This window comes from Protopterus annectens, chromosome 9.part0 (assembly GCF_019279795.1).
Source record: "Protopterus annectens isolate FY-2018-M chromosome 9.part0, PAN1.0, whole genome shotgun sequence".
In the NCBI taxonomy this organism is placed as follows: domain Eukaryota; kingdom Metazoa; phylum Chordata; order Ceratodontiformes; family Protopteridae; genus Protopterus; species Protopterus annectens.
Window position 1 is genome coordinate 111,102,261 of NC_056743.1, and position 12,201 is coordinate 111,114,461.

Here is a 12,201-nt window from a genome sequence, read left to right on the forward strand (position 1 = left end):
CAGCATATACAAACATTTCTGTGTGTGTCCCCGATATATAATATTGTATATAATACTATAATACGTGTGCTCACACACACATATATATATATATATATATATATATATGGATCTACCTGAGTAGATTGAAACGTCATAACACCGACAAAGCGCCAGAAGATCGATAAGGCAGAAGACCGACGGAGGAAGACACCGATGCTGAGAACACTGAGATGGGGAAAGGATGTGTAAGTATGTGGTAGTGATGGCCGTTAGGGTGCGAGTAAGGTAAGTGTGCGATGTTGATGGTCTCTAGGGGTAGGGGTGGGATAAGTGAGTTAGGGTTAGGGCGCAGGTTAGGTAAGGGTGCAGTAGTGATATTTTTTGGGTTAGGGGTGGGTTAAGTGAGTTAGGGTTAGGGCAGGTTAGGTGAGTGTGCTTATAGTGACGGACCTTAGGTTAGGGTTTCGTTAGGGTTGTAGATAGTTGTGTATGTAAGGGTTAGTGTTGGTTTGTAAGGATTTTGGTGTGCTTGTGTTGTGTGTGTGGGTTTTGGATAGGGATTTGTTTTGTTTGTTGTTATGATGTGTTGAGTGTATGTGGTGTCGTGTTTGTGAACTGTCGATTATGTGGTGTCGGTGAAGTGCTTGTCGGTGTTATGAAGTTTCGATCTAGTCAGGTAGTTCCATATATATATATATATATATATATATATATAGATATATATATATATATATAAAACCAGCATAGTGTGTAAGGTAATAAAACCTAAGGAGGAAAGCAACCAGCAACATATACATACATTTCTGTGCCCCCCATATATAATAATGTATATAATACGCACACACACACATATATATAACCAGCACAGTGTGTAAGGTAATAAAACCTAAAGAGGAAAGGAACCAGCAGCATATGCATACATTTCTGTGTGTGTGTGTGTGTGTGTGTGTGTGTGTGTGTGTGTGTGCCCATATATAATATTGTATAAAATACGTGCGCGCACACATAAATATATATAACCAGCATAGTGTGTAAGGTAATAAAACCTAAGGAAGAAAGGGACCAACAGCATATACATAAGTTTCTGTGTGTGTGTCCCCATATATAATATTGTATATAATATGTGCATGCACACATATATATAACCAGCACAGTGTGAAAGGTAATAAAACCTAAGGAGGAAAGGAACCAGAAGCCTATACATGCATTTCTGTGTGTGTGTGTTTGTGTCCCATATATAATATTGTATAAAATACGTGTGCACATACATATATATCTATCTATCTATATATATATATATATATATATATATATATATATATATATCTAAACCAGCACAGTGTGTAAGGTAATAAAACCTAAGGAGGAAAGGAACCAGCAGCATATACATACATTTCTGTGTGTGCCCCCATATATAATATTGTATAAAATATGTGCGCACACATATATATAACCAGCACAGTGTGTAAGGTAATAAGACCTAAGGAGGAAAGGAACCAGCAGCATACACATACATTTCTGTATGTGTGTGCCCCCCCCATATATAATATTGTATATAATACGTGCGCACACACATATATATAACCAGCACAGTGTGTAAGGTAATAAAACCTAAGCAGAAAAGGAACCAGCAGCATATACATACATTTCTGTATGAGTGTGTGTGTGTGTGTGTGTGTGTGTGTGTGTGTGTGTGTGTGTGTGTGTGTGTGTGTGTGTGTGTGTGTGTGTCCATATATAATATTATATATAATACATGCGGGCACACAAATATGTAACCAGCACAGTGTGTAAGGTAATAAAACCTAAGGAGGAAAGGAAACAGCAGCATATACATACATTTCTGTGTGTGTGTCTCCCCATATATAATATTGTATAAAATACGTGCGCACACACATCTATATAACCAGCACAGTGTGTAATGTAATAAAACCTAAGGAGGAAAGGAACCAGCAGCAAATACATACATTTCTGTGTGTGTGTGTGTCCCCATATATAATATTGTATAAAATACGTGTGTGCACACATATATGTAACAAGCACAGTGTGTAAGGTAATAAAACCTAAGAAGGAAAGGAACCAGCAGCATATACATACATTTCTGTGTGTGTCCCATATATAATATTGTATATAATACGTGCGCTCACACACACATATATATCTATAAAACCAGCACAGTGTGTAAGGTAATAAAACCTAAGGAGGAAAGCAGCCAACAGCATATACATACATTTCTGTGCCCACCCCTTATATAATATGGTATATAATACGCGCGCACACATATATAAGCAGCACAGTGTGTAAGGTAATAAAACCTTAGGAGGAAAGGAACCAGCAGCATATACATACATTTCTGTGTGCGTGTGTGTGTCCCCATATATAATATTGTATATGATACGTGCACACACAGATATATAACCAGCACAGTGTGTAAGGTAATAAAACCTAAGGAGGAAAGGAACCAGCAGCATATACATACATTTCTGTGTGTGTGTGTGTGTGTGTGTGTGTGTGTGTGTGTGTGTGTGTGTGTGTGTGTGTCCCATATATAATGCTGTACATAATATGTGTGCGCACACACATATATATAACCAGCACAGGGGTAATAAATAAAAAGTATAAGGAAACCAGTAGCATATACATATTTGTATATATATATATATATATATATATATATATATATATATATATATATATATATATATATATATATATAACCAGCACAGTGTGTAAGGTAATAAAACCTAAGGAGTAAAGGAATCAGAAAGCCTATACATACATTTCTGTGTGTGTGTGTGTGTCCCATATATAATATTGTATAAAATACATGCGCACATACATATATATATATATATATATATATATATATATATATATATATATATATATATATATATATATATATATATATATATATATATATATATATATATATATATAAAACTAGCACAGTGTGTAAGGTAATAAAACCTAAGGAAGAAAGGAACCAGCAGCATATACATACATTTCTGTATGGGTGTGTCCCATATATAATACTGTATATAATATGTGCGCGCACACACACACACATATATATATATATATATATATATATATATATATATATATATATATACCTTACACACTGTGCTGGTTATATATATATATATATATATATATATATATATATATATATATGTGTGCGTGCACACACACACACACACATATATATATATATATATATATATATATATATATATATATATATATATATATATATATATATATATAAAACCAGCACAGTGTGTAAGGTAATAAAACCTAAGGAGGAAAGGAACCAGCAGCATATACATACATTTCTGTGCGTTTCCCACCATATATAATATTGTATATCATATGCACGTGCACACACACATATATATATAACCAGCACAGTGTATAAGGTAATAAAACCTAAGGAGGAAAGGAACCAGCCGCATATACATACATTTGTGTGTGTGTGTGTGTGTGTGTCCCCATATATAATATTGTATATAATATGTGCGCGCACACATATATATAACCAGCACAGTGTGTAAGGTAATAAAACCTAAGGAGGAAAGGAACCAGCATCATATACATGCATTTGTGTGTGTGTGTGTCCCATATATAATATTGTTTAAAATAGGTGCGCACACACATATATATAACCACCACAGTGTATAAGGTAATAAAACCTAAGGAGGAAAGGAACCAGCATCATATACATGCATTTCTGTGTGTGTGTGTGTGTGTGTGTGTGTGTGTGTGTGTGTGTGTGTCCTATATATAATATTGTTTAAAATAGGTGCGCGCGCACATATATATAACCACCACAGTGTATAATGTAATAAAACCTAAGGAGGATAGAAACCAGCATCATATACATACATTTCTGTGTGTGTGTGTCCCCATATATAATATTGTTTAAAATATGTGCGCGTGCACATATATATAACCACCACAGTGTGTAAGGTAATAAAACCTAAGGAGGAAAGGAACCAGCAGCATATACATACATTTCTGTGTGTGTGTGTGTCCCTCCCATGTATAATATTGTATATAATACATGCGCGCACACACACACATATATATCTGCCCACGAGTTTGTGTTTGTGTCTGTGTGTATGTGTGTGTGTATATAGCTATAATTATATATATATATATATATATATATATATATATATGTGTGTGTGTGTTTATATGTATGTACATTTACATATATATTTTTTAATTTGTTTTTATGAATGTATTATATATATATATATATATATATATATATATATATATATATATATAGTGAGAGAGAGAGATAGTAAAATGGTAAAAGTGATTTTGACTAACAATAACTTTGGTCAGCTAAACAGATGGTCAACAGATGCAGAAAACAGATCTATTTTCCTCTCCGAGTTTCAGATGTGGCACATTTAGACAGGAAGCATGTCGCCCCCTGGCAGTGATTTGGTAGAAGTAAATAGGACTTTAATGGATAGTCTAAATAGTGCTCATGTCTTAATATGGGTGTGATCTTTGGGCACTTGTCTAGCTCCAGATTTTTCTTTAAAGAAAGGCTTTTGCTCAGAGTTTGACCTACTGAGAGTGTACCAATATTAAGGCCAGACAGCATGAGGGGGACCATGCTTTGATACAATCAGCCTTTCCTTTCTACATAATGATTGCATTAAAATAAGCTTGTTTAACCTTTGTATATTGTACTGGATGTACTTTCAAGTCCCACTACCTGTAGTTTCAGCCTGCACAGATCACAGACTGAGTGATAAACAATATTGAGAATTAGTTTGCGATCAGACTATTGTTTGCTTTAAAAATACAGGTTTTGTGTATGTAATTTCTGCTACCTCTGAGGCAGTGTTGTCCTCACCCTCTGACTTCAGTGGGGGTCAAAGGTCACCAGGTAATGATGTGATGACACGGGTATAACCCAGTAGATTGGCCTTTACAAATAAGCATGATAGCTGTCGTTAATGCCATGCAATTCTTAAGTGACTTGCTGGAGTCATCAGGCATGACTTTTATGCTACAGTCTAAATCATTTATTTTTCTTTCTCTGTCTCTCTGCAGTGTTGGCAGTTCATCACTATTCCTTCCTTGTAACTTCTGCAACTGAAACTGCTGGGCTGTGGTCTTCCCAAAGAATGGTTCTCCCCTGGCTGTAATGTTGCTGTGAGACCATTTGAGCAACACCTTGTAGCACTACAGTAACAGGTATGTCATGACAGGCTTCTATTCTCCATTTAACAATTTAAGTACAATTAGCATCTTCACTCACAGTCTCTCCTGCAGGCAGCCTCATACCATATCATCCATCTTGGGATGGGGGTATTTTTAGGTTTGCTTGAAGTGAACATGAGAGAACAATGCATGAATAGCAGATGCAGGTTAGATCGTGGGATAATATGAGATGATGATTTATGGATACAAGACATCTGACACTGGCTGTAGATAGTGTGATAGTTCAGCAAGGTGTTTATAGGATGTACACATTTTCTGAATTGTAAATATTTAACCATGATTAGTATTGGTTTATTTGCTTGAAAACAGAAGTCAGTACTGAAATTCAGATGCTTTGCCTAGGTCAGCCCTGTTTGCAACTGTCTTGTTATAAACTTATACTGTGGTGCATAATTTGATAAAAGCTGGATTCCATTTTATTTCATTAATATATTATGCCAAATAGAATAACTTATAACTGTACTGAAAGATTTCACCATCTTGGCTTCATAGTCTAAAAGTAATAGCATAATTTATACATAATTATCTTAATTTGTAAGCTGTGTGTCATTATCTACGCACACAATTGATTATAAGGTCCTCAAACTGAATGCAGGTACAGAAGTTCAAATTTCAGTGGTATGGCAGCACTTTGGTTAGTTCTCTAGTTTAGTTCTCATCTGGAAAGTCTTCAGTGTGATGTTTAACCATGCTCACTATGCCTATGGGGGGGTTTTGTTGTCAGCTCTAGTTTCCTTCTAAATAACGATGGCATACTATAGGCGAGCTGGTGGTCCTCCAGTTTGTTTGCAGGTATAACCATGCATGCACATTGTGTGAGTGTGTGCATGTATGTGTGATAAATAAAAATAACCTTTTTATATATAAAAATGCTCAACCAAGATCTGAAGGGAACACAGTACTATCTGAATGTAAAGCTTTCCACAACTACACGTGCTTTAGCTTATGAGATTCTCTTCTGAATTTAAAATTGTTACTTTAATTCTTTTGGTCCATTTAATTCTACTAAATAGGTTTACACACACACACACACACACACACACACACACACACACACACACACACACACACACACACACACACACACACATCTGAGGAAGTTCAGTAGTGGTGAACAAAAGCTCTCCTATTGTCATCATTTAATCTCACAGACAACACACCTCTTCCCTACAAAATTCTGACTGCAAAAATCCCATAAAAGTGAACACAACACTCACGGCACAAGCACTGTTGTAACATTGTTGTATGAGATTTACCATATAAATGGATGCTATCAGGGTCTTCAATCTCTATTGTCCCATAAAAGCGGGCACCTCATACTGGCAGTATATGTTCATAAGTACCCCTCTGTTCTTTTCATAATTAGCTCCTCTACTTTTCAAAAGAGGTGAAAAGAAAGAAAGTGATAATTTTTTTATAAATAATAAAGATGTTATCCAAGATTGTATTCCAGCATGCAAAGCTTTGTAAAACATAGGGGAACTATGGACAGGGGATGGTCAAGGACTGTAAATGCACATTAGGTGATATTTCCACCAACCACACTTCTGCATGCAAATTTGATGGATTTTTCCACCAACCACACACACACACACACACATGAATACGCCCATTCGTTTTGAGTCCAGTCAAGCCAACAGACTACCTCATGCCCCTCTACTGTAGCATTTAAAATAACTGTTACTACTGCTTCATCATTATGCCTTCCAATTTAAAAAAAACTCCTCAAAAGCCACTATTCAAACAACTGGCTCTGCTCCTGTGTCTTCCCAGGTTAAACCAAACCACTGCACAGTTGCATGAATTCATCTGCTAATGATCATCAATTACTTCCTCTAGTTAAGCAAGGTACACCTGTTATACCCCAAGCATATGGGCTTTTCAGAATGAACTCCTACTAAAACATCTTGTACTTTTTTTTCTCATATACTGTACTACTTCTAATCTGACAATGTACTGCATATAAACCTTACTACAAAAACGTTTCTACTGTTTTTCCTCAAATACTGTACTTCTCTCAATCTTACAATATACTGCACATAAACTTACTACCAGAAATGTTAAACTCTGTCTACTACATGATAAAATGAGTCTGTAATATACTTGTATATAGTGCTGATAACAAAATGTTAATATCTGAATATTAAAGAAAACGACAGTAGATCCACCAAGGCTAACGTCCTGCAGAAGTGCAAGCACGGCTAAGTCCCTTAATTAATTGTCTGAGGAAGATTTTATCGAAAGCGCTTATCGTGTGTTAATTAAGGGACTTTTCATTTTATTTTTATTTTTGTTTCAATCAAATTAAATTGTTTCACATTATTTCTTCATTCTTGGATTTCTTTTAAGCCATGCTTGCACTTCTGCAGGACGCTAGCCTTGGTGGATCTACTGTCGTTGTTTTCTTTGTTGTCGTTTATTAGGCAGTTCACCGCAGCAGTTGGGGGATATTTTTATTACAATATCTGAATATTGCATGCTGTAATGTATTCACAGATGTAAATGAAATCCTCACTTGTACTTTACTGTATGTGGAGCTTTTCTCTCCAGGCCTCCGCTGAAAAGGGACTTGTGCAGTCGGACTTTCCTGGTTAACAAATGTAAAATAAAATAAAAATAAATAAGTAATTGAGGAAAGGGCTCATAATGATTACTTTCAAAAATTATCTGAAATGGAGCCTTCTTTTTAGTGTGAACAGCTTTTGGTACTGATGAATGGTTCATTAAAGGCTTTCAGGTAAGAAGCCAACTTGAAGCAGAATTCAGAGACCTTGATATCTATTTTGATTAAGGGAGAAGTAACACTTGGTAGTACTGATAAATGTCTGGGATCACTGGAACAGGGGTAGTACACAGTACATCTACATACCAAGCCTATACCAATTAAGAATGATCAGTACATGGTGGGGCAAGTCCATGTACTCAGAACATGGACTACTTAAGTAAAGCACCGATCATTAAGCAATTATAAGAGACAGCACTATTAGGGTAGCAGGTGATCCCAGTTTGGTATCCTATAGGACAGAAAATGCATTCCTGTGAGTAGTGGTGTGCTCCCTAGCACAGCAGTCCCTCTTCACTGCTAGTATATTTTCAGTATATTACGCAGAGTGTAGTAAAAGTAAATAAATAAATGTATAATTTCTTGACAAAGCTGGCTACAGTTGGCTTGTGATCTCATTTCAGAGGAGACTTGAGGTGGTATTTATACTACTAGGGCAAATTTGGCCAGGGTATTTTGGAATTCCCCAACTCATCACTGTTGCAAGTGGAACCCATTTTGCAAGAGTACTTTCTGTTTCCATTCCAGGTGCAACCCAGAGAAACAGGGAGACAGATGGAGAAAGAAGGAGATGGATTGGTGAGAGAAATGAAGGTGAAATCAAATATTGAAACCAGAGAATCTGTGCAGGATTCTGAGGAGGTATTTCAAAGAAATATGTTTGATGGAGATGAGTCAACAAATGATGGCTGTAGAATTATAACCCTCCATTCAAGAGGGTTGCGAGATGATTTACTTAAAGAAATGGTGATGCAGAGTTAGCCAGAAAATGGAGAGGTTTCCTGGGGTAATGTCATGGAGAAAACACAAAATGAGGATGTAAAGACACGTGAAGAATAGTGGTGAGATGGAAAAGAACACATATGCAGAGAAAGTAAAATAAGACAAAAGGGGAGTAGCAGCAAAAAGGCAGAAGAAAATGAAAAATGGAAGTATGTGGTAAGGATTCAAAGTAAATAAAACAAAGAAATGGACAGGTGCGAAGTATGGGACAATTTAATAGCTCCTTCGGGTATAAAAACACACGAGGTAAGAGCATTAATTCTTATTAACAAAGATAAATTTTGTGATACACTTCTTATTGTTTTTTTTTCCCAGTAGAACATTCTCTTAGAAAATGTGAAAAATGTGAATTGAAATGTTATAAAGTAACAAAACTGGACATTTATGGATGAATTCTAAAACTTCTGAAACTGAAAATAAGAGCATGGAAAAAGAAAAAGCAAAAATGAACAATGAAGACATTTTAGAAACAGAACAAGAAGAAAATTCGATGAGAAAAAATAAAGGCGATATAGAAGAAGGTTCTAAAATACGTGAGGAAGACATAAATTTGGAGGTAGTAAAAGAAAAAAAATTCTATTGGTAAAAGGATAAAAGAAAAGCAATTTAAAGGGACTGGTACAAAAGAAAAAAGAAATTAAATGGATAAGAATATATACAACTAATGACTGGGAGTTGGTATAATGGTTAAGCTATTTTACTCACAGACATGAAGGAGGTGGGTATAGTGCTTGAGCCTCACCTTTGGGGAAGAAATTGACTAGGCTTGAACTGGTAATTTAAGAAAACTAGTTTAGTAATTAACTATGAACATATGACACCATGAATCTAAGGAAAAGGGAGCATGAGCATTTTAGACTGCTTTGTGTAAATGTGGAAAGTATTAAGAATATAATAAGAATATTGATTTTGTAGTGGTGAAGTAATTGTGATAAAGATGCAATTATATTAGAACATAAGACACAAGATTTTTAACCAATAAATAAAGATTACAAAACAGAGAAACTATAGGGAGGAAAGTTGATCTGGAATTTGGGAATTCTGGAATAGCTTTATTCCATAGAAATGCAGAAAGGCTATTAGACATAACTTTAACAAAAATGGGAAGATTAATTATTGTAGATTTAAAATGAAAAGAATAGGTATAAAGAATTATAACATTATATGCTTATAATTGTAAAGAAAGGGAAAGGTCATTTCATCATATTTTAGACTATGTAGTGAAAATATAACTATTATAATAACAGGAGGCTTTAATTGTGATGTAAGAGGCAAATGTAAAAAAGAAAGGAAATTATATCAGAAAAATGTTAGAAATTATAAAATGTGGTAAGTTAAAAATTTTGACAAAAAATTAATGGACTTACAAAAGGGGTATGTATAAAACTGGAACAGATTATTTTATACTATCAGAAGGTTTAATTATAGGAAAAGGGGAGGTAGTTGAAACAGGGTTTTCTGATCATCTTGCATTATTGGCAGAGATAAAGGAAATGTATAAAAATAGGCAAAGGAATACAAAGGATAAATAAAGCATAAGGTAAAGGCAGATATTTGTAATACAGTTATGGAAAGATCACAGTACTATGAGAACATTTTCTAAAAAATGGTCTGAATGGTAGATATTTAAAGGAAAATTATATATATATATATATATATATATACATATATATATATATATATATATATATATATATATATATATATATATATATATATATATATATATATATTTTTTTTTACAGTGGAATATATGAGAAAAGTAGAGAAAAAGTATAAAGCAACATATAAAGATGCATTGAAAGATTTAGAACAAAATGTTAGAAAGTACTTTGACAAAGATTATATGAAAGAAATCAACAAAAAAAATAAAAATAGATTTTTTTGCAAGTTACTTAAACAGATTAGTAAAGGAAGGAAGATGGTAATGAGTGATTACATGGTGTAATGAGAGAAATAAAACATGTAAAAGGAGAAATAGAATGAACTTGGGAAAAGATTATGAATAGTGTAAACATCTTCAAAAAATGTTTAAAGATAAAAGAAGGTAGTGGAAAAACATGAAAAGTAAAAATTTAACAGAAAAAGAGAATAAAGAGTTAGAAAAAGAGATTTAGATTTGACTACGGGACCAAAGTGAATAGACTTTGAAATGTATAAATATTTAAGGGATTGGCAAAAATATTTTAAAGATTCAGAATGAATGGTTAAATGAATGTTTTATGTTCAAAGAATTATGGAAGAAGGAAACTAAAAGACAAACTGGAGACCAACAGCATTGAATAATAATGATTATGAGATGTTTATGAAAGTAATACAAAATAGATTAGAAACTAAAATGGAAAATATTATGGAAGATAATGTATATATTATAAAGGGGAAGGGTTGTCGAGAATTATTCATGTTAGAGAAATTGTGGCTGTTGATATAAATAAAAAAGAAGCAAAAAATCTTGATAGGAGACCTTAAGGCATTTGATACAATTTATTTATTTGACATTTGTTGACTGGGATAGTCCAAGTGAGCAAAAGCTTTTTTTCAGTGAAGGACCAGGGAGAAAAGCTCCACAGTGTAATAATCAAGAATAATTAGAAGACTTAGGATGAGATGTCGTAAAAACATATATAATATTCAATAAACAGTGGAAAATATTAGGAGAATATTGGTGAAACTCCACAGTACAATAAATTAAGCTCAACAATAATAAATTAAGAACAGCGCTAGAAGGCGGTAATAATATATTAGACAAGAACGTTCAAGCAAGCAGAGATAAAATTAGAGTAAAGATAATCAGCAACATTGAACATGAAAATTGAACATGAAATCTTATGAAAATAATGAAAGAATATAATGTTGGGAGGGTGGCCTAATGGTTAAGGTGTTTGCCTTACAAACACAAGGTACAGGGTTTGAATCTCACAGGGGATAATTGGCTAGGCTTAAAATGTCTCGCAAGGGCAGTTAGCCTAGTACTAATCTATTAATCTATGAATCTATAAGCGGGAAAGTTATGAAATTATGTAAGTCAGCATATAGTAGTAGTTCTTCTTTCAACTGTTCCCAGTTAGGGGTCGCCACAGCGGAGCTCCGGTCCGCTACTGATTGGCATTAGATTTTTATGGTGCCAAGGTGCCAGCTCGATGCCCAGCCTTCAACAAAGGCATGCCCATTCTACACGTCTTTCGAACGCCACTAGACCGCGGGGAGGACATACAGAATAAATTAAAAATACCTGTAAATGTCTGGTTAAGTCAAGAGGTACATATGAAGAGTGCTGTAAGATTGTGTGGTATACTGTTTGTATTAGCTATGAATGTGATACCATGTGAAATAAGTAACAAGATGAAGGAGGTGGGTATATATCACCTTTGAAGGGTTAAGAAATTATTTTCTGTCAAAATATG

At 34.2% G+C, this 12,201-nt stretch overlaps 1 protein-coding gene across 1 annotated transcript in view; it reads left to right on the plus strand.

The window, feature by feature from the left end:
• The window catches only part of CHRM4 (cholinergic receptor muscarinic 4), a 1,937,157-nt gene that overhangs the window by 1,648,039 nt on the left and 276,917 nt on the right, over positions 1-12,201 (plus strand). The window contains exon 6 of the mRNA XM_044082625.1: positions 5,062-5,205. The gene's annotated coding sequence lies outside the window, so the exon portion shown is untranslated. The remainder of the gene's footprint in view (positions 1-5,061; positions 5,206-12,201) is intronic.